General features: G+C 41.8%; 1 protein-coding gene across 10 annotated transcripts in view; it reads left to right on the top strand.

The window, feature by feature from the left end:
• RARB (retinoic acid receptor beta) overlaps positions 1-20,939 on the top strand; it is a 341,400-nt gene that overhangs the window by 14,039 nt on the left and 306,422 nt on the right. For all 10 annotated transcript variants that reach the window (XM_083578114.1, XM_083578115.1, XM_083578112.1 and 7 more), the window contains one exon: positions 6,921-6,993. The gene's annotated coding sequence lies outside the window, so the exon portion shown is untranslated. The remainder of the gene's footprint in view (positions 1-6,920; positions 6,994-20,939) is intronic.

Raw genomic sequence — 20,939 nt, 5'->3', positions numbered from 1 at the left:
ATCACTTATTACTTGACTCTCAGGCGCTCTGATATAAGTGACAGCATAGAACCTTGATATGTCTTTAAACGTACTAGTCCAAATTTAATAACCCCTCTTTGGCAAATGATTCCAAAAGTCTGTTGTAAGCGCCAAAGTATGGAGTGTACTTTGCTGTAACATTAAAATCCATTAGAGTATGAATGCACTTTATAAAAGAGGCATAAACAAGAATCATTGTTTTTCTTGTTTTCCAGAAAAGATCAATCGAAATTGGGCATTAGCTACAGATCATACATCTTTTATTCTTAATGGGTTAAATACGTGAAATTGCATTTATTCTGTATTTGGACTTGATGTTCTTTTTCATAGAATCATAGAATTGTAGTTGGAAGGGACCCCAGGGGTCATCTAGTCCAACCCCCTGCAATGCAGGAATCTAAACTGGATCATACATGACAGACGGCCATCCAACCTCTGCTTAAAACCCTCCAAGGAAGGAGAGGCCACCACCTCTCATGGGAATCTATCCCACTGTTGAACAGCACTTACTGGCATAAAGTTCTTTCTGATGTTCTGATTAAGGCTGAGATCCTGGACACACAAGAAAATCAGCTCAGTTGGACTTACTTCAGAGTAAATATGCATAGGACTGCATTGTAAAAATACTATCCATGCAGCATCCTAAAGAGATGTGTATAGAAAATCATTGCACTGTCTTCAGGATCCATGACAGTGATGGGTCTATGCTAAGCAGTACAAAGACTGAACCTTATTTACATTAACGACGCATCTCTACTCTAAGACAAAAATGGGGCAGGTCCTTATATGAGAGATGTTGTCTGCAGATGCAGCCTTGACTCTGAGGACGCTACAGAGACTCATCAACCATTTTGCCCAAGCCTTCAGGGCGTTCAGTCTTACCATCAGTCTGGCAGGGATCAACTTCCTAGGTCAAGACATCACCAGCATTCCACACATCAGCACTGGTGATCATACACTTGAGGTGGTAAGACAATTTTGTCTACCTGAGTTCCATCATAACCAGCAGCCTCTCCATTGATGCTGAGCTGGACAAGCATATTGGCAAGGCAGCTATGGCAATGGCTTGCCTCTCCAAAAGAGTATGGGAGAATGTGATTCTAATGTCCAATACCAAGATGAAGTTCTACCAGGCTTGAGCATGCTGCTTTATGGTAGTGGGCAACTTAGACCAGCCGGGAGCGACACCTCAGCGCCTTCTGCATGTGCTGTGTCAGAAAGACTTTGGGCATCACATGGCAGGACAGAGTCTGAAACAAAGATGTGCTCTCTCTTGCTCACATTCCCAGCATGTTCACACTCCTGCCTCAGCGACGTCTTGCTTGGTCATGTACACAGAATGGAAGAAGGTGGGATCTCCAAGGACATGCTCTACGGGGAGCTGGCTTTAGGCACCAGGCCCGTTGGCAGGCCAACTCTGTTACAAAGACGTCTGCAAACATGACATGAAGGCTGGCAACATCAACCCCACTGTGTTGAGTCAGGCTGTTCATCCATAGTAGTGACCAGAGGATGAATGACTGGTGGGAGGAGCACAGAGAGAAGAAGCACCATGGTGCATCTGCAGCAGCACAACCGGACGCATTCATTTGCCCAGCTGCAACAAAACGTGTCTCTCCAGCCATGGAGGAGCTGTAACCTTCCAACAGTTTGACTGTTTCACCCATGAAGGCGCACTATTGTCTCCCAAGACAGACAGATGCCAACAGCAACAACATATCCATCCAACTGTAAAGGAAAGGATGGTTGTATTTGCATTAATTTCAGAAGTTTCAGTGTTACCTTTTCTTGCTGGTAAGCTACTCCTATATTATTATCTAATATAATGGCATTGGAAGCAATAATACAGGGCTGAACCATATTTGCATCAAGGACACAAGTAACGGCTCTTAAATAATAGGAAACAGTTTTGTTGCAGTTTTGGATCTTCTGAAGAAGTTTCCATAGAAACGGTAAGGCACATGAGAAGCTGCCATTGATCCAGCATTGGCTACAGTGAGTGGCAGCAACTCTCCTGGGCTTTGTACAGTCCTTTTTTCAAGCTGTATGGTTGGAAGAGACTGAAGATGCAGGGACTGTATCTGGCACTTGTTGCATGTGGGTCTGTAAAGGAATCACACACTGACATGGAAGTTTACATTTAATATTTTTGGAAATGAAGTGTTTCAAGGCGGTTTGCTTCTGTTCGGCCCTGCCCTCTGTAAGGATACTCCATGCTGTTTTCCCTCCCCTGTGGTTTTTCCGCTCTCCCCCACCAAGCGGTCAGTAGTCTGTGTCTACTGGAACGCTGAGTGTAGGTTTGGGTGATATATCAATATATCATCCCAAACCAGCTTAAAGTCCATATCTTTATAATGGTTTCATAATTTTTGACCTGGCAATAGCATGAATTGTGTGTGTGTTATCCAAAAATCATGACATAGGAAATATTTGAAGCCAGCCAATGCCTCTACATAGCTCAATCCTTATTTCAGATATTGTGATAAATCGGTATATTGAGATGATTAGCTGGTGATATATCATGACGTTGAAAACCAGATATTGCCCAGCCCTAATCCTGAGTCCTCATTGGACTGTTTTGGAAGGGGTTTCCCTTGTGAGTCCGCCTGCCTCTGAATATTTCGTTGGCATTTCCACAAAATACCATTTGAGTTCCCCCAAGCCTGCCAGTATTTTCCACTTGCATGTAGATGGGGTGCTGTTTTGGATACACAAAGGCCAGCACTTGAAAACTGAGTTCACATTCGGTGTATATGATGATTGTCAGATAATGAAATTATACTCAAATATTTTGTCATAATTTTTGCTTTACCTAATGGCCATGTATCCGCGAAAAAATTGCTTCATGAAGAGAGCTGGATTTGGAGCCAGGATTAGTAGGAGTACATTATGTATGTGGTTGCGTTCCTTGCCTATACAGCTTAACGGACGTCTGACGTGGTGCAGGATCAGTGCTAATATATACACAAGTGTCTCAATACGTTCGGCTTTTATACTTGTATTTCCCCACAACTTTTGGAGCCCAGGATACTTTTAAATTAAAGAGCATTTTCTAAATCTGAAATTTCAAAAGGCAGTAAATAAGTTTTCACAAGACAGAAAGGGCAAGAGACAAAGTGATTTATAGTACTTTGGTGATTGACTGTGTAATTTTACTGCCAAGCATCAAGGTCACACAAACAAGAGAGGAACAAGAAATTCACAGTAATTCTATGGTTGCCTTCACTCAGGTTACTGTTGCTGATACTACAGTACTTCCATTTTTGAAAATAAGCACTGGCAGGGGTGGTCAGGGGTCCCAAAGCAGAGGTATTTCATACTATCTCGTACCCGATCCTTTTGACTGGAATGAACTTGGAACCTTTTCCACAGAAAGCATGCATTCCTTCTGATACTGGCTTGCATTTTTTCCCATTGTCAGGAGAATTTCACTGGACTTCTTGCTTGTGATACGTGTCCCATCGACATGATTTGTTCAGAGCTAATTACTTTGAAAACATCGTGTTGCAGTGCATCTCCTATCTCAGGCTTGTTTTGCCTTAAGTGATCTCTCTAGGGATGGTGATCCAGGATAGCGTTGCAAATCAGAGTGCAAGACATTAGCCACAGCATAGGCTAATAAACACCTTTCCTTGGATGCAGGGCTTAGGGAAGAAAATTGGGATTAAAAGACTATATGTGTATTCTGTACGTTTTAATCAAGCATAGTACCAATTAAAAAGAAACCATGGGCATCTTTATTTGTATCCGAAACAAATAATAATAATAATCCAACATTGAATAGTATAAATAAACCTAATACAGTATCAACAAACTGAACAAATGCAGCTCATGAAATATTGCAGAGCACATAAAAATGCTGATAAACTGAACAGTCAAAATAACAAGCTATAACAAAACCCAAACAGGTTTTGACTGTGGTCTTCCTCAGCGGTCTCATGAAAGCTGCTTGGCAAAGCAAGTTATAACTCAACAGATAATAAACCAAATGTTATCATGAGCAAATCGCAAAGTAGCATCACCAGTTAGAGCTATAAATGATAACACTCAATGGGCATTTGAGTGCACCATATAAGTGAATAATATAGTGTTTGATCTAATGGGTACACATGGTATAATCCAGCTAGTGAGCCTTCAAATCGTGTGGCCTTGAACTGTCATGAGAGGTAAGAACAGTCCAAGGCCTCATGATCTGAAGGCTCACTAGCCAGATTATTTTCAAAAACCTGCCTTGGTCAGAACACCAACATTTAATGTTTGTTGTTGTTCCAACAATCATGGTCATAAGGTAAAGGTACCCCTGCCCGTACGGGCCAGTCGTGTCCGACTCTAGGGTTGTGCGCCCATCTCACTTGGAGGCCGGGGGCCAGTGCTGTCCGGAGACACTTCCGGGTCACGTGGCCAGCGTGACGAAGCTGCTCTGGCGAGCCAGCACCAGCGCAGCACACGGAAACGCCGTTTACCTTCCCGCTATAAAGCGGTACCTATTTATCTACTTGCACTTGGGGGTGCTTTTGAACTGCTAGGTGGGCAGGAGCTGGGACCGAAAGACGGGAGCTCACCCCGCCGCGGGGATTCGAACCGCCGACCATGTGATCGGCAAGTCCTAGGCACTGAGGTTTTACCCACAGCGCTACCCGCGTCCTAATCATGGTCATACCAACCACCAAAAAAGAATGTACATCCTGTAGACTATATACATAAATACAAAATGAAAACACAATATATCTATACCTGTATCTGTATCTGTTTATCTAGCTCTCTAATCTAGCTATATTAAAATACAAACATACAAGTAGGTTTTTATGTTTCATTCCCAGTTAAACCTTTACAGTCCACCCTATTATCCTCAATGAACATTTTCAGTTTTTGGACAGAAACTGCAAATCTTTCAACTTTGTCACAAATTTGTCAAAACCACACAGCAAATAAGTGTTTTTCACTTGATCATCCACATCAGGTATCTTACATACAACATGTATACCTTTGTGCCAGTATGTACTACAGTGGTACCTCTGGTTATGAACGCTTCTAGTTACAAACTCCGCTAACCCGGAAGTAGCTGCTCCTGGTTGCAAACTTAAGAATGGACCTCTGGAACATATGTATATGGATTTTAGTATCTTATATGTATTTCATAAACACACACACACTTCATTACATCTTTTCTTTGTTGAAATTTATTTCCTTTTTACGTTACAGTACTTGGATTCAGGATGTGTCATTGGGTCACCTGTAGTGACTAGAAATAGTCAGAGCCACTGGCGGAGGAAGAGGATTGTGGGAGGAGCGCACCGCGCCCGGCAGCGCGATCCTGGTGGGGTGCCATCACGGCTGCTCCCCGGCCCGTGCTGGGTGCCAAGCCCCCAGGACATGCACCACGCCCCTGTGGGCGGGGCAACGCACCCCCAGGACCCACGCCACGGCCCTGTGGGTGGTGCGCCATGCCCCCGGGATGTGCGCCAGCCCCGCCCCCACCTGTTCTCCACCCCCCGGTTCCCGAGCATGAAGCTCTGCCACTGGTCAGAGCCTCTGATATTGAGGCATTTCTCTCTAACCTGACTAAAAAATGACATCTATTGTCTATGATCAGTTCAAACAGACTGGACTTCTGCCAGTTATTGAACCAATGTTTTCATACCAAAACCCTCTGTTGTTCGTAACCTACTGTGCTGTTCAAGACTAACAATGACCCAGAGTCAGAGGATTGTCTTTGCTCTGGACATAGTCATTTGAAGGAACTCCTATTATCTTTTGTTGCCCTGAGGTTGTCATAGGAAGCGAACCCGCAACTAGTTGTTTGCATTTGCTGCCTTTTGGAAAATAGCTTGAAATCTGTTTTTGCTAGAGTTTGTTTGAGGGTGCGTGTCTTATTGTATGTGATCTGTTGGTGAGTAATTTTTTAAAAGGACAATGTGTTAACGTTCAAATTCAACTTAATGTTTTGCATGTTTCTGTACAGCAAAAATAATAATAATAAAAAAAAATGACCTGCTTGCTAGCTAGCCCTGATCAAATTAAAGGCCAGGCAGTAGAAGTGTGAAAAGAGAGAGGATGCAGATATTCAGAACAATTTCCAACCTTCAGGAACCCTACACTTAAAATTGCTTCACCATTTGTGAACTATGCACTGCTGTGAGCAGTTCTTCCAAATGCTGTCTCTGGCAAAAAAACAACAACCCACCTTTCTGCAAGACCAGCAGACCAGAATTTAGAAAGCCAGCTGCAAGCAGTGTTTTCGTACTTTGCAATTTATGCACCTTTAACTCACGTGCTTTCAAAAGCTTTACATAATTAGCAAAAAGATTTTAAACAATTGAAAAGGGGGCGGATGTCCAGGGGAAAAAAAAAAACCTTTAGCAATTTCACCTGCCATTGAACCTGGTGTGTTTTCACTACACGTGACTTTGGCTTTAGGCGCTATCTCTGGACTGTAACCCTAGCATAAGTTTGAGACTTGCAAGTTGTACAATGGTACCTCGGGTTAAGAACTTAATTCGTGCGGAGGTCCGTTCTTAACCTGAAACTGTTCTTAACCTGAGGCACCACTGTAGCTAATGGGGCCTCCTGCTGCTGCCGCACCGCCGGAGCACGATTTCTGTTCTCATCCTGAAGCAAAGTTCTTAACCCAAGGTACTATTTCTGGGTTAGCGGAGTCTGTAACCTGAAGCGTCTGTAACCTGAAACGTATGTAACCCGAGGTACCACTGTACAAAGAAAGGGAACACGTTACAAATTAACTCGTTCAAACTCAGTGCCTCCTTTAGCCATTTTCATGTTTATGGGATGGGAGGTGATTACTAGGAGTTTGTTTTTACTATGATTCTGTATGATGATGGAGGCTGGGAATGTCAACTATATTGTTGTTTTGTTCTTTAACTTCCTTCCTCTTTTTCTAGGTGGAAGTCATGTCAAGTGCCATCTTCCCAGCTCCTTTCCCTCTCTTTTTCAGTTGCTATGGTGCAATGAGAGGTAAGCTAAGCTTTAAAATATTTCTAAAAGAAGAATCAAGTTATGGACCTGGTGGACATGTAGCATTCTGGATTATGTTGCCATGGTTAAGCAATCAGGAGCTGGCCTTGCATGCTGACTCCTCTTCTTTTGGCGCCTAAATGGTCCCCACTCTCTCTAAAGACGGTATTTGGCACTGTCATTAAACATAACTAAGGCCAACCAAGGTTCCTCCTTAAGAAGGTATCAGAATTGGATGCTAATTTGTATCCAGGGCTTTTTTTCTAGGGGGTACTCGAGTATGCAATACCGGCACCTCTTTTTTTGTTGTTAAAAAGTGTGACCCTTACTGTAACAACTTCATGGTGAGTACTGGCACCTATTTTTCTAGACCAAAGCACTGTTTGTGTCTATGTACCATGGCTAAAGTTTTATGTTGGTGTAACGGTTAACACAGTTAAGGAGTAGGGTGGCAGTGGAATTAATGCTATGGAAGGAAGGTTTGGGAGTATGTAATTTCATGGCTTTCTCCGAATTGCTTAACCATGGTTAGGTTATGTGAACCAGCCCAGTACTCTGCTGTATGCAATACTGCTTGAGCTGTTTTAGCTATGTTAAACAACAGTAAAGGGATGTTCTTCAAGTGAGCAATTGTAAGGGTATTCTCAGCAATTGAACCAAGGAGTACAATTGTCAGTGCCATGAAATTCTGCTTTCTGTTGCATGAGGGAATGAGGATTTGCCTAGGAACAATTCATTGGCTATGACAGTGGTGCGCATTAAGCATTTCTTAATATTAATGTCAAAGGTGAGAAGAAGCACAAGGGCTCAAATTTCCCCCGAAGTCATTTTGTCTAAGAACCAAGGTACACACTCAAGTAATTGTGTGAAAATAAGGAACGTGCTTATTTTTTAAAAAAAAATCGGAACTGGATTATGCTGGTGGGGGAGGACACCTAAGTAGGATGGGGATGAATATCATTGCCCTAATACTATCAGCCGTGGGAGGGAAGGTCCTATATGTGTGTAGTTTGACCTTAAGAAGCCCTTTCCTAACGTGTTGGAGCTTGGTTTGAATATGCAGGAGTGGTGGAAAATATAAACTGATGTACTTGGCCACTATTGCAGGGGTGGGGAATCTGTGGCTTTTTGGCTGTTGTTAAAGTTTGCCCACAACAGTCTCAACAAGCATGGCCAGTAGTTCAGGATGACCCCTTTGCTACTGTTCTAAAATTCAGATAAGTCCTGGTTTTGTCCACAGTTATGCTTAAGAGTGAGTCTCTTGGAGATGGAAGGACCATATAATTTTTATTTGATTGGCTGCATTCTCAGATCTGCATTGCACTGCCCTAATCCTTTTTCTTGTGGCGTACAAAGATACGCAGACCGCCAGATGTATCCCTTTCTCTCTCACCTTGTCTCATCTTGTGTGTTTTCCTTCTACCAGCTTCTTGACAAGCTTACATGGAAAGATCTGTATTTGGTCTCTTGCAATATAGCACAGGGAACCCGAGTTTCCCCTCTCAGAGATAGGATTCCTAAGTGTGAATTCATACATTACATTATTCACACGATCACTTTGATAACTCGAATGTGTGGAAGTGCTGTCAACAGTGTGTCAGGTGAGAAGTCATTAGTCACAATTACCTCTTATCACTCCCAGGCCTTTATCTGTTCTGCATGTCAGGCATCATGCAACATGTGATGACAGTCGCAAACTGAACTTTTGAACTCGCCTCCAGTTTGCCGTTGTGGCATGTCCAGCATCCCCAAAGCACTTAGCCTTCCTGCTGCATCTGTCGTTGTGTCCTAAAAATTACTGTAACAACTAGCTGAAGAAGTTTATCTCATGTCTATTAGGTCCCTCCTTCAAAGTGTGACTTGGAAAACGCAAGAGTGCCTTTGGCCACAAACTTTTCAGCTTATTCAATAAGGCTATGATTATTTAGTCAAAACTCAACAGTAGATTTTTGAGGTGGGTAAAATGGCTGAGAAACTGCCCTTGTTGATTTTGTAGATGTAGATTTCTTAGTATAAAAAAGTTGGCTTCAGTTCTAAACTATTTAAATGTTGTGAACCCTTTATTTATTTATTTTTAAAATCATGGTTGGCAAACCTTATGATGTCTTATTTGGAAATGGCAGTCAGGCAACCTTTTGGAATTTCCAGCTCTCCCCAAATTGATAAATTGTGTGACCTGGGGAAATTTCAAGATTAGATTAGAGGTACATTTATTGGAGAAAATGTAACTGATCTCACATATGATCAATTACAATTAAGATAATTCCGCTGGATATATTTATAAATGTACATAAATGTACCATTGTGAGTATATTAGGCTGGATTATATTAACTGTCACTTAGAACCAAATTCTGAGGAATCCTGAGTGGCAGGAATTCTTTATATAGACTGTGTCCTTTCTCTAGCCAACAGGTGTAGAAATAAGGACACTTTTAAAAAAGCTAAAATTATATACCAACTGGAATCCACAGAAACACATAATCAAGTAGCTGGGAGCATGGTTGGAGAAATGTGCCTTAGCACCGTTGCATGTGCCTTAACACCACATCAGCTACCTGACCAATTCAGAAATAGACATTTTGTCCAGTGAAAAGTTAACATTAAGTGCAGGAACACATAATTCAGTTAATATGCTCTTCAATGTTTATGTGAGGTTGACAGAGGGAGAGTGTGTATTTGTGCAACTAGTATCCCAAATAAACATATTTTAAGCACTGGTGGGAGATTGTGATTAGACTCTCCCATGGTTTTTATTTTGCTCATTAGGAGACCCCTAGGGAAGCTTTGAAGTTTGCGGATCTGATGCTCTAGGAGAGAACGTTTAATCCATTACTCCCATGCTTTCCCCTTGATATAAATCCTGCCTTCTGCAGCTACTATTATCTGGTCAGGGCGAAAAAACAAGGGCAGATTACCCTGTGAAGCTACTAACAACTGCTGCGCAGGGGGAGTGATTTGCATCTGAGAAAGGGTTAAATACTCTTCTGCATAGTAATACATCCTAAAACTACTTGTGGCTGCTAATGAACAAAAATGAAATAAAAAATGTGGGAAATCTTAAATCTGGATCTTTCATATCACATCTGGCTTGGCCTGAAGAATAAAGCAAGCAAATTTTGCTGGGGATTTGCCACTCTTTGAGAATTGGATTTCTGATATATATGAAGTTGGCTGTGGGAATAAAAAAATTGTTGATTTTTATGAATTAATCACATTTTGAATCAAGCATTTGATGAGCATATATGTGCTTTAGTTGATCCCTATGTCCAGTAAACACAAAAATAAGGAAAGCCTGATTAATTTATATGTTTATTGGCAAAGTGTCTGTATCTATTTATTGGTAGAATATTTGGCCAGGAGAAATCTGAATGTCTCCTGTTCTCATCACACAGAATCAATTATAAGGAATCATTTTTTTATTTTTAATAACCTATGACTAGTAGCTCTCTAGTCTTTTTTCTTAAGACCATCAAGGCTGATGCCACTGTCTTTCAACTGGAAATGTGTAGAACTTCAGCTGTTTGAAATTAAGATGAAATTCTCTTGCCTAATTTATGAATCAAAAGAACGTATGTGTTTTATGTAGATTTTGGGTTAGGCTGGAGAGTTAACATAATGGGAGTGGTCTTGCAGGCTTTCTTTTCTCTGGCAACAAACTTGAATAGGCACAAAACCGTTGTTTATGTTTCCTGACATCTGGATTTTTATCATTCAGTTAAAAATATTTGGCGATCTTAAATACCGTATGCCCTTTTATAACAAAAGAAGTATATGCTTGAATGCTGAAGTAACTTTGTCTCCACATTTTGAGATGAATTGGTAGGAATCTGTAAAACCAATGAAGGCAAAGAGACATTCAGGTCCAGCTCTCTCTGGTTTTCCTGTTCTCTTCTTCACTTTTGGTTTGGGAAGGGGACCCAGAGGCTAGTTTGGGTTGTGTCGCTTCTGTAATTATAACTATGCTGGCTTCAGTGGGAGTAACATCAAACAATAGTCTTGATGATGGTTCAGTTAATTCACTTTCAGAAGTTCAATAATTCATCTTCGAAGTGTCAGCAGCTGGCTCTTGTTAATGGTAAGCCTTTCATTTCTGTTAAATCAATTGTGAATAATAGAAGCTTTCAGAGAAAAAATGATGAAGTAAGCATTGATTTCCAAATTGGGTGTCTGATCTGGAACATTAATAAAACACAGGGCAGGCAGACAACAAGCACCTAATACACTCTGATCACCTAAGCAGTAATCAAAGAAAAATCAATGATTTTTGTGTATGGTGCTAGGTCTTCTAACACTTCACCTTCTTCCATTCATCATTGTGTCTATAGCATCAATTTTATAATTGTTCTGACTTGTTTTTTTATTATATATAAAAAAGTTTTATCGTTTGCATCATAGCAAGCCATTTATCACAATGGATCTGGCAAATCCTGGTCATTCCGCCTCATAACTCTACTGGAAAGCACCATTTTTTGTTTATATGCATTAGGACTCTCCATAAAGGCCTTAATTGGTATCAAAATGCTTCCAAGTGAAATTAAATGCTCTTTAAAATATCCTTAATGGATTTTACGGCTTTTTGAATTGCCAGCCTCCGGGTACCATTTTGTATGTTCTATGTATATGTTTCTATTACCCTCTTCCCCCAGGCTTTAAGGAGATTTTGAATTTCTCAAGGTATCCGTAATGTATGTATGTATGATGCGATTATAAATATCTGCAGGTGTAGTTGAGAATTGTTTCAAAAGGCTGTAGGAAAGCATAGTTGCTATGAAATGTTGAGACTGGGCAATGCAGAAAATTAGCAGGAGGACCCCACATCCACTGGGCTGCAAAACTGATGTGGGCCAAGACTGATCTCAAAAAAGTACACCACACTTTGTTCACATTGCACAAAAGACCCACAAGCACTTCATTACAGGGTCCAGAAAACTGGGGGGGGGGAGAGAGAGGGCCCCCTCTTCCAATCTCCCAGCCATTCCTTGCAGATTTCAATCTGTAGTCAAGGAATTAAAAAATAGTGTGCAAACATTTTTCATGGGGCAAGCATGTACGAAGTGCTCAGCATAAGTTCCGCAGGCCAGAAACTGCCAGTACGCCTTTTAACTTTTGAGCTAGAGCTGTTGCTTTTGCCACACAATCCTTTCGTGTTTCTTGCATAGTCCTGTTGCCCCCTCCCCCCGCACATCTCGTCTTCCTTCTGAGGGTAAGATGGAAAACCCCACTTGCTTTAGCCAGCAGAGGAGTGACTTGGGATAACATGTGGATTTTTTTTAAAAAAAAAGATAGAAGAACATGACTTGACGCTTAAAGCTTTGGTCTTTCTAATCAACATTGCAAAAAACAGAAGCTGAAAATGTGTGGATCTCTGTATGTTATTGGATTCTAGGTCCCCTAAACCCCAGTCAACATGGCCAGTAGTTAGAGGTGAGTCCAACAACCTGGGTATCTGAAGGAACATCTCTCCCCACACCCAGGGGCATAGGAAGGGGGGTGCGGCCTGGCCCGGGTGTCAACCTTGAGAGGGCTGACAAAATGGCACACTGCGGGGCCTGGCTTGCAGCGTGCCTGAGCCACGTGTCTCTCCTGGGAGTGATGCGGTGGCTCAGGGCCCTGCGCTGCCTGATACAGCAGTGTAGGGCTTGCGTCCGCCAGGCAGACTCCGTGGGCAGCTCACAGCGCCGCCCCCCCCGGGCGGATCGTCGTGGCGCCCCTGTGTGTTGTTCGCCATGGCACACCTGTGCGCAGATCACCCCGCCCCCGTGGGTGGATCGCCCCACCCCTGCCGCTCCGGGTACCAGAGTACCTAGCTACGCCCCTGCCTGCACCCCAAGTCCTACCCAGATTCTGAGGTCAACTGTGGAGGCTCTTCAGAGTGCTATCATTGGCAGAGTTCCAGAACTCAAAGGCTTCCAGAGGTTGCTCCTACCCAGTATATTTTCTGGCACCAACAGAATGCCTTGCTCTTTCAGCAGACATTTGGATAACAGTATGTTCAGTATGTTCAGGTGGGACCCCCTGGCCAGCTTAGCCATCGGAAGCCCAGGGCAAGTGTACCTGGTGGCCCCCCCTCCCTGCATGGGCCTGTTGTGGTGGGATATAAACAGTAGTGGACAGTGGGGTGGGGCGGTGATGCTCACCTGAGCTCATGATGGCTGAGTCGCTGCAACTTACAGGCAAGGAGAGGGAGAGTGTCAAGGTGGTGGGGAAGCTGGCACAGTGCAGACATGGTGACAACCCTACCAAGCTATCCACTATTGGATGTAAATAGAATGAATGAATGAATGAATGAATGAATGAATGAATAAAAATCTGGAAGGTTGTGAGTTGTCTGCCCTCATTGCATATAGTATTCAGTTTTGAAGATTCTGAGCTTTAATTGGCGAGTGCATGGTTTCGCCAAACCAAACAATTCTGCTGTTGTTTTAATACAAATCCTCAAGCGGGTATTTATAAATGCATTTTACATCCATTAAGAAAGTTAAATGTTAGCACACCGTTACTTTAGGAACTACAAAGGAGACTCTGAAGGGCATAACTGCTTGTTATATATGCAGTGCAATACTACTGGAAACGTCGTAGCCCAGTTACTATTAGACTGAAATATGGCTGAGTTTGGGGATTCTGCTGAAGTTTTCGTTTTGGAAAAGGAATAGTTTTCATAGAAATATCAAAGAATAAAGCCATATGCTGGGTAAAAAGTGGAAGCGTTTTATTTATCAGTGTGTGCAGTTTTTGCAGAAGTATTCAAAGTATATTACAGACATCTGCTAGCAACCCACACTAACAATAAATTCAAGAGTAAGGCAACATTCGTGGAGGATAATAAAAGATGGAAATAAAGTTTTATCTTTGGAATAAGCTGATTTCACCTTCCATCCCAATCTTAACCTTCCAGAGCTTCTCCACATAACCTTAAAGAAGAAATGTGCTGAGAACAACGTGTATTTATGAGCAATCAAGCTGATTTGTTGGAATGTGTTCCTTTTTTTGGCAGGAGGGAAGGAACCTAGGATGTTGGAAGCTTTTGCTGTAGATTCTGGATGTAGTGTTTAATTTCATGCCTTGAGTTCTTTATTTACTCTTGAAGTTTCATTTTTCTGTAGCCTGACTCTTTCTCCTGGAAAAATGTCTCATCTTCATTAGAGCAGAGGGCAAACGGGCAAGTTCATAATTGCCTTTCCTAAACTCTTCAGTTTTTTGTTTGGTATCCATCAACTTGGGTGTCCTGGTGCAGATTTCACTGACAAAGCGGGTGTCCTGTGGGTGTTGTTTTATTTTCATTTTTGCAGCGAATTTCCATGCTCCCTTTCCGCACCAAAGTCTTGACTTAAAAGTGGTTAGATGGAAAAACTCTTCACTATTTAGCATAGTTGGCAACGAGTAAGGTTGTTTCTTAATAGTATATATATTTTATACTGGATGAAATTAATCAAAGCATAGGCATTTCTGGACTTGAGAGGCTCCTTGGCATTGTGTTTGCTGACCACTTCTTCCAGCGGGCTTGATTATGCCATGATAGGGACAAGCTTTGCTGACGTTGGGTATAGGGAGCTTTCCACCCACAGTTAATCCTAGACAATTTCTAGGGGTGGCTAACATTTTTTTTCTACATTCCATCTTGGCCAACACACCAAGGGCCACATGCAAGTATTTGGTGTAGTCACCACACACTCTTGCTTGTACTGTATAGGCATAGAGCACACCAACATTCAAAGACCACACCCCTCTTCCTCAGCTGATCCAATCAAATCAGCTGGACAAGGGTTATCACTCTCTCCATTCATTGTATGATCAATCTGATGCCTTTGGGTGATAAGTCTTGTAAGATAGTATTTCCCAAACATTTAAAAAATGCAGTTATAGTTATACTTGACTTTCCCTATGTAGACTAGATTTTTGTTCATCTTGACCAGGGGTCAGCTAACTTTATCAGCAGGGGGCTGGTCCACTGTCCCTTAGACCTTGTGGGGGGCTGGACTATTTTTGGGGGGGCGGGGGGGGGGGAAATGAACGAATTCTTGTGCCCCATAAATAACCCAGAGATGCATTTTAAATAAAAGCACACATTCTACTCATGTAAAAGGATTTAGTAGGTGATTGGGCTGGATCCGGTCCCCAGGCCTTAGTTTGCCTACCCTTGAACTTGACAATACCCTTTCAGCTAAAAACGGCTGATTCTTAATAAATGTACTGACATCTTTTATTGATAAGCAGATTACGCACAAGACAGATTTTAGCAAAACATTAGGTATCCCCAGCAAAAAAATAAAGAAAGAAAAGAAATTAAATCCAAGTCTTTTACATTTATATCTCATAATAGGCCCAGGTAGCTATGGAGTATGAAACGTGTAAAGTTGTTGTTTGTTTGGTTTATTTGATAAATTCATGTCCTGCCTTTTAGAAAATTTCCCAGAAGGTGACAAACAACTATATGAAGTTAAACAAACTTCTAACAATGATTTATAAAACATTCTAGTGAAATGCAAAAAATACGCAAATACTCATTGGTAAAATGTGAAAAAACTGGCAACTGTCAAGATGACCAAAATATAGCCAAGTAGAAAAGAAAGTCACTAAGGTCTGCTTCCGATAACAACACCTAAAACCTCTGAGAAAAGGTATGTCTCCAGGTGTTTCCTGAAAGCTGCAGTGTTGTGACTTGATAGATCTTGGTGGGCTATGAATGCCAGAATCTTGGAGCTTCTGCAGCAAAGATCTTCATTGCTGACCTCAGAGTGTTGGCAGGTTGATAATAGGTGTGAAGAACTGACCCACGACATTTAAAATTATAGTGGTTGCAACCAAAACTGCTTGACCGTGCGGCACCCAGAGTATTCGTGCAGCTGTATTCTGGCCCTGCTGGATTTCTTACAGATTTTTAGAAGCGGTGTGTGAATTTCCCCTATTTCTTTAAATACATCAATCCTTGTAGTTGCATCTCTTAATAGCTTTATTAAATCTCGGGGAAAGCAATAGCCAACCCAATATCCTCTTAGTAACAGTGCGGATTTCCTTCTTTAATTGTTTGATGAAATTAGTGTCACTATGGAGCAATAAAGTTGGATAGTCAGTTGAAGTGGAATTTGATTAGCTTGGTTTTTTGCAGCTTGCAAACGCAAGCTCCTGATAAATGTTTAACTAGCGGTCAAAAGTTCTGTCTGGAGGCTGTTCTATTAAGCCCAGATCCATATATATTCTAGCCCCCCCTTCTTCACACACTTACCTGCCTAACCACAAAATCAGTATGGTAGTCTGCGCTTTATTAATTTGGCTGCAGGCAACTATTGCAAACAAGGCGCTATCATTTTCTGTTGCTTGGCATGTGCAAACAAAGCGTCATCTCCTTGTCAGTCAGCAGGGAGCAAATGACACTGGGGTTGCGGCGCTCATCTTGTTTTACTGGCCGAGGGAACTGGCGTTTGTCCGCAGACAGCTTCCGGGTCATGTGGCCAGCATGACTAAGTTTCTTCTGGCGAAACCAGAGCAGTGCACGGAAACGCTGTTTACCTTCCTGCTGGAGCGGCACCTATTTATCTACATGCACTGGCGTGCTTTTGAACTGCTAGGTTGGCAGGAGCTGGGACTGAACAACGGGAGCTCACCCCGTCACAGGAATTTGAACCGCCGACCTTTCGATCAGCAAGCCCAAGCTGCACAGTGGCTTAACCCACAGCGCCACCCGCATCCCTGCATTAATAGTAGTAGTAGTAGTAGTAGTAGTAGTAGTAGTAGTAATAATAATAATAATAATAATAATAATAATAATAATTGTTCCAATATAAAACAAAGATAGCTGAAGGCTGGCTGGGAGAAATTAGTATCTCCTTTTGGAAATGAGCACTAGCAAAGGCACTAGATACATCAATTGCACTTGGTTAGGGATCTGTGTTTTAAAAAGCTCCCTAACAAATAATTTGCTTAGTGACATCTTCTTTTGCACCCATCACTTTGGGTAAAACTAAATTTGAAAGGGCTTTGTCTTCACAACACCTTATTATAAGTGTCTTTGTCTTACAGGGCTAGGTCAAGCCACACATCATAGACAGAGTAAAGAAATCAGCATTGCCCAGTGACTTGGAAGGTGCGAAACCTCCTGTGGGCTAGTATGCAGAGTCTTTACCAAGGAATTTCTGTTAGGAGACAGCTTGATGAGTCTGTTTTCGCCTGGCAATTGCTTAGGTTAGGACACAGGGGACTCTGATTAATGACCATCTTCCCCCCCTTCCTTTCTTTTTTTTTTAAGGAGGCACATGTGTCCTAAATGAAAGAAAGATTAAAGTAATTTATTATGAATTATTCAGATATATATCAGTCCTGCCATTCTGAAAGAGTGAAGTGTAATAAATCTGCCTTATAAGAATAAGAGCTCTCAAATATAAGAACGCTAAATAATACCATAAAAACTGCTTACCACCCTCGTTTTGTTTTGGTTTTTGGTTTTTGATTTCACCCTGACTGTAGCTTTGGCAGTTTTAATTAAAACTGGAAATACTTTTTAATCCAAATAAGGATTTTTTCTCCTGAAACCTTGTGCCATTAGTGCATTTACAGTGCAGGGCGTTTTTTAGCAGTGTAAGCTGTTTCCCCCCTCCTCCTCCCCCCCGCCCAGTCAGACAGCAACCATAATAAATTGAAATAAAATTCACTATTGATTAATGTTCCATGTGTCACGTACAGGGCAAGTCTCATCTATTAAGTGCAGTTTGCCAAGGCAGCAATATTAGTAGCATTTGAATGTTTTTCTTATTAAGGAGAAAAATGGTCAGCAGCATCACTACAGTGTCTGCACCAAAGGCCATGCTAAATGCAAACTGCCTGCAGCACATTTGAAATCCTCACTCTTCTCAGGAAGGGGGATACAATAAAAGAGGCAAAATTATCCATTTTCTGAATTAGAATAACCCATTGTAGCTTGCAGGATGAAAGGGAGAAACTGATTACAACATAATGGAATGTACCGTATTAATCTCTTTGAAATATGACCTCACTCGGCCTTTTCCATTTTACAATTGATTCTCTCACTCCCTTAATGAACTTATGTGTTCATGAGTCTTTCTTGGAAGTATGCACATGAAGTATTACGATAGCGAAAAAGAAAAAGAAGAAGAAGAAGAAGAAGAAGAAGAGGAGTAGGAGTAGGAGGAAATCAGCCCAGAAGCTATGAAGAGACTGTATCGTTCATAGTTTTATACAGTAATGTTATAGAGAATGTTAATGTGGCAGCCCTGTTTTTGGGTTCGGCTACAATGCGGTGAAAACTTTTATAGCAGGTGATGCAGCTTCTATTCAGATATCTGAAGGTAACAATTATAAATGAGATTTTTAAAAAATGTCATTACTAAACATACCAGGGAAGGGGGAAAATGGATGGGTAATAGCGTTTGCAGACTGGATATATGTTTAACATCTAACCTCTCAGTTTACTTTAAAGTGCTAAAAAATGGAAATTAGAAAAAAAGAATGGTTGCAAAAGATACTTTCAGTACTTAACCCTAAAAGTTGGGCTGAGTATTCCTGGTTTAAATATTTTACTGTAGCCCTTTATAGGTAAGGTAAAGGACCCCTGGATGGTTCAGTCCAGTCAAAGGCGACTATGGGGTTGCGGTGCTCATCTCGCTTTCAGGCCAAGGGAGCCGGTGTTTGTCCACAGACAGCTTTCCGGGTCATGTGGCCAGCAGGACTAAACTGCTTCTGGTGCAATGGAACACCGTGGCAGAAACCAGAGCGCATTGAAATGCCGTTTACCTTCCCGCCACAGCGGTACCTACTTCTCTACTTGCGCTGGTGTGCTTTTTGAACTGCTAGGTTGGCAGGAGCTGGGACATAGCAATGGAAGCTCACCCCGTTGTGCGGATTCAAACCGCCAACCTTCTGATCGGCAAGACCAAGAGGCTCAGTAGTTTAGACCACAGCGCCATCTGCATCCCCACTGTAGCCCTTTATAACCTCATGTTAAATGGTATAGTCTAGACTAGAGCAGTGCAAGGGAACCTTTTGCTTGTGAGACTGTTTTCTCCAAACCACGCCCTCCCTGTCCCACCTGACATCACATGTGATGTGATTTTCATTTATCAGGTGTAAACCAAAGCTAATATTTCAGTCTCATTCGTCGATGAAGCTGTCTAGTCTTGAGCAAATAGATTGCTTTTTTAAAAAAACCTAAATGTATTTATTGAGATTTTGGAAGTGATAAGTGTCAACGCAGAAGCATAAGGGAGAATGTAAGACAAAAAGGCTATGGAACTGCAGGAAATAATGTTGTGAGAACAAACACATACTTGTCTCTGTAGCTGTTATATTTAAAGTTCAGTCTGCTGGCAAAAGTGCTGGGTGGGGGGTGGGAGAGAAGGACTTAATTTCTTTTCCCTTCCTGAACTTTTCTATTTGTTTCTGTCTGTCCTATTCTTTTGTGATATAATTTATTTATTTGTTTTGCTTTTAAGTAGTTCAGGACAGAAATGATCATTTTTTTTATCCAGGACTTAGAAAAACGTTCCCACAGGAGTTTGTTCCGAAGCCCTAAGCCTGATTATTTTAGAATGGCTAAAGAAAGTAAGGGCAAACCAATGCAGAAGGGGGAAAAAAAGGAAGGGAGAAGCGAGAGAAATTCTGTGGAAAAACAATCAAGAAAAGAGAATGGAATGTAAATGCAGTGTTCTAATAAAGAATATTTCTGAGCTGCTGGAGCGGATTCTCAGTAAGGAATGAATTCAGTTTGGTGCACAAAAGAATGTTCCAAATGGACGAGAATGAACTTGTGTCGAGTGCATTTGATAGATGCAATTTGAAAGAAGTCGTGTGTTGTTTGAAGCGGCCTGTTTCTTGCCTCTTGGGTCAATTGGAGCAGATAGAACCAGAGGATCTTATTTTAAGAAGCGATCTTAATCCAGTGATTTGCCAGGGTTCTCTGGTGCATATTGGCCTCCGCCATCTGCCTGGGCAGTTTTTAGTTAGCATCTTTCAGTGTTGAGGACCAGAGAAAGGAGTTCAGTCTAAATGAGTGTGGCAGGAGCAAGGACCACCAGTTGAGGGAGAGTGGGGTCCCTTCTTTGCTGGGTGCTGGTTTAGGGTTTCAACTTTGAATGATGTACGCTGAGGAGAGGTCCTTGCTGTCACTTAGCAGTGAGAAGGATGGGTAGGACTCCTTGCTGGCTGGCTGAAGCCATATGTTACAGAGAGACACAGGTTTGGTACTTTAGGATTCCTCTATCCAATGCTGTGCTGCTAGGAAGGACAAGCCCTGCTTAGGATGTGAATGCTCTCCAATCCCTTCATCTAGGTTCAGGTTGCATATATGTGTAAATAAACCACGTATCATGAAGACACCACAGTCTCCGTTGTTCCTCATTATCCCAAAAGGGAATACAGACACTAGTAAGTGTGCAAGATACCCCTGGAATCTTGCACCACGTGGCAGAGTTTGGGGTGACATGTAACAATATAACTGAAGATTTGTGGCAGATCTAGCAATGCGCTCTTTCTGTATTTTATCAATCACATTGAAAAGATGTTAAATCATTCAATTGTTGGCTGCCCATACAGTATATGGAAACAGCTGCCAAACGTTAAAATATATTGCTTTTTTAAAATTAATACATTTTCAGGTTTTTACTGTTAGTGAGCGTTGCAGCAATAGACAAGAACCTGTTTTATTGAACAGTATCTTTTTACAGTATTTTTTCTACTGCTTGACGAGCCAAAATTCTGCAGGCTCACTTTTCCCATAAAAAGAACAGAATCTGAACAAGTGTGCACAAACCATCCTTTGGGGCAAAACACCCCTTTTCTGTGGCTGTTTGTGGCCATAGTTTCTCCCCTCTGCTCCTTTTTGTTTCTGCTTGAATGATCCCAGCCAAGCAGGGGTCATTAATTGGATGTGACGATGTTTCAGTGCTGTGAAGAACATCAGAGTCTGCTGTGTGCTGACTCCTCTAAGGGTAAAGAA

The sequence above is a fragment of the Podarcis filfolensis genome, assembly GCF_964270895.1.
Source record: "Podarcis filfolensis genome assembly, chromosome: 12".
Lineage (NCBI taxonomy): Eukaryota > Metazoa > Chordata > Lepidosauria > Squamata > Lacertidae > Podarcis > Podarcis filfolensis.
The sequence above is the reverse complement of the archived record's forward strand: the minus strand, read 5'-3'. Positions and strand labels throughout refer to the sequence as shown.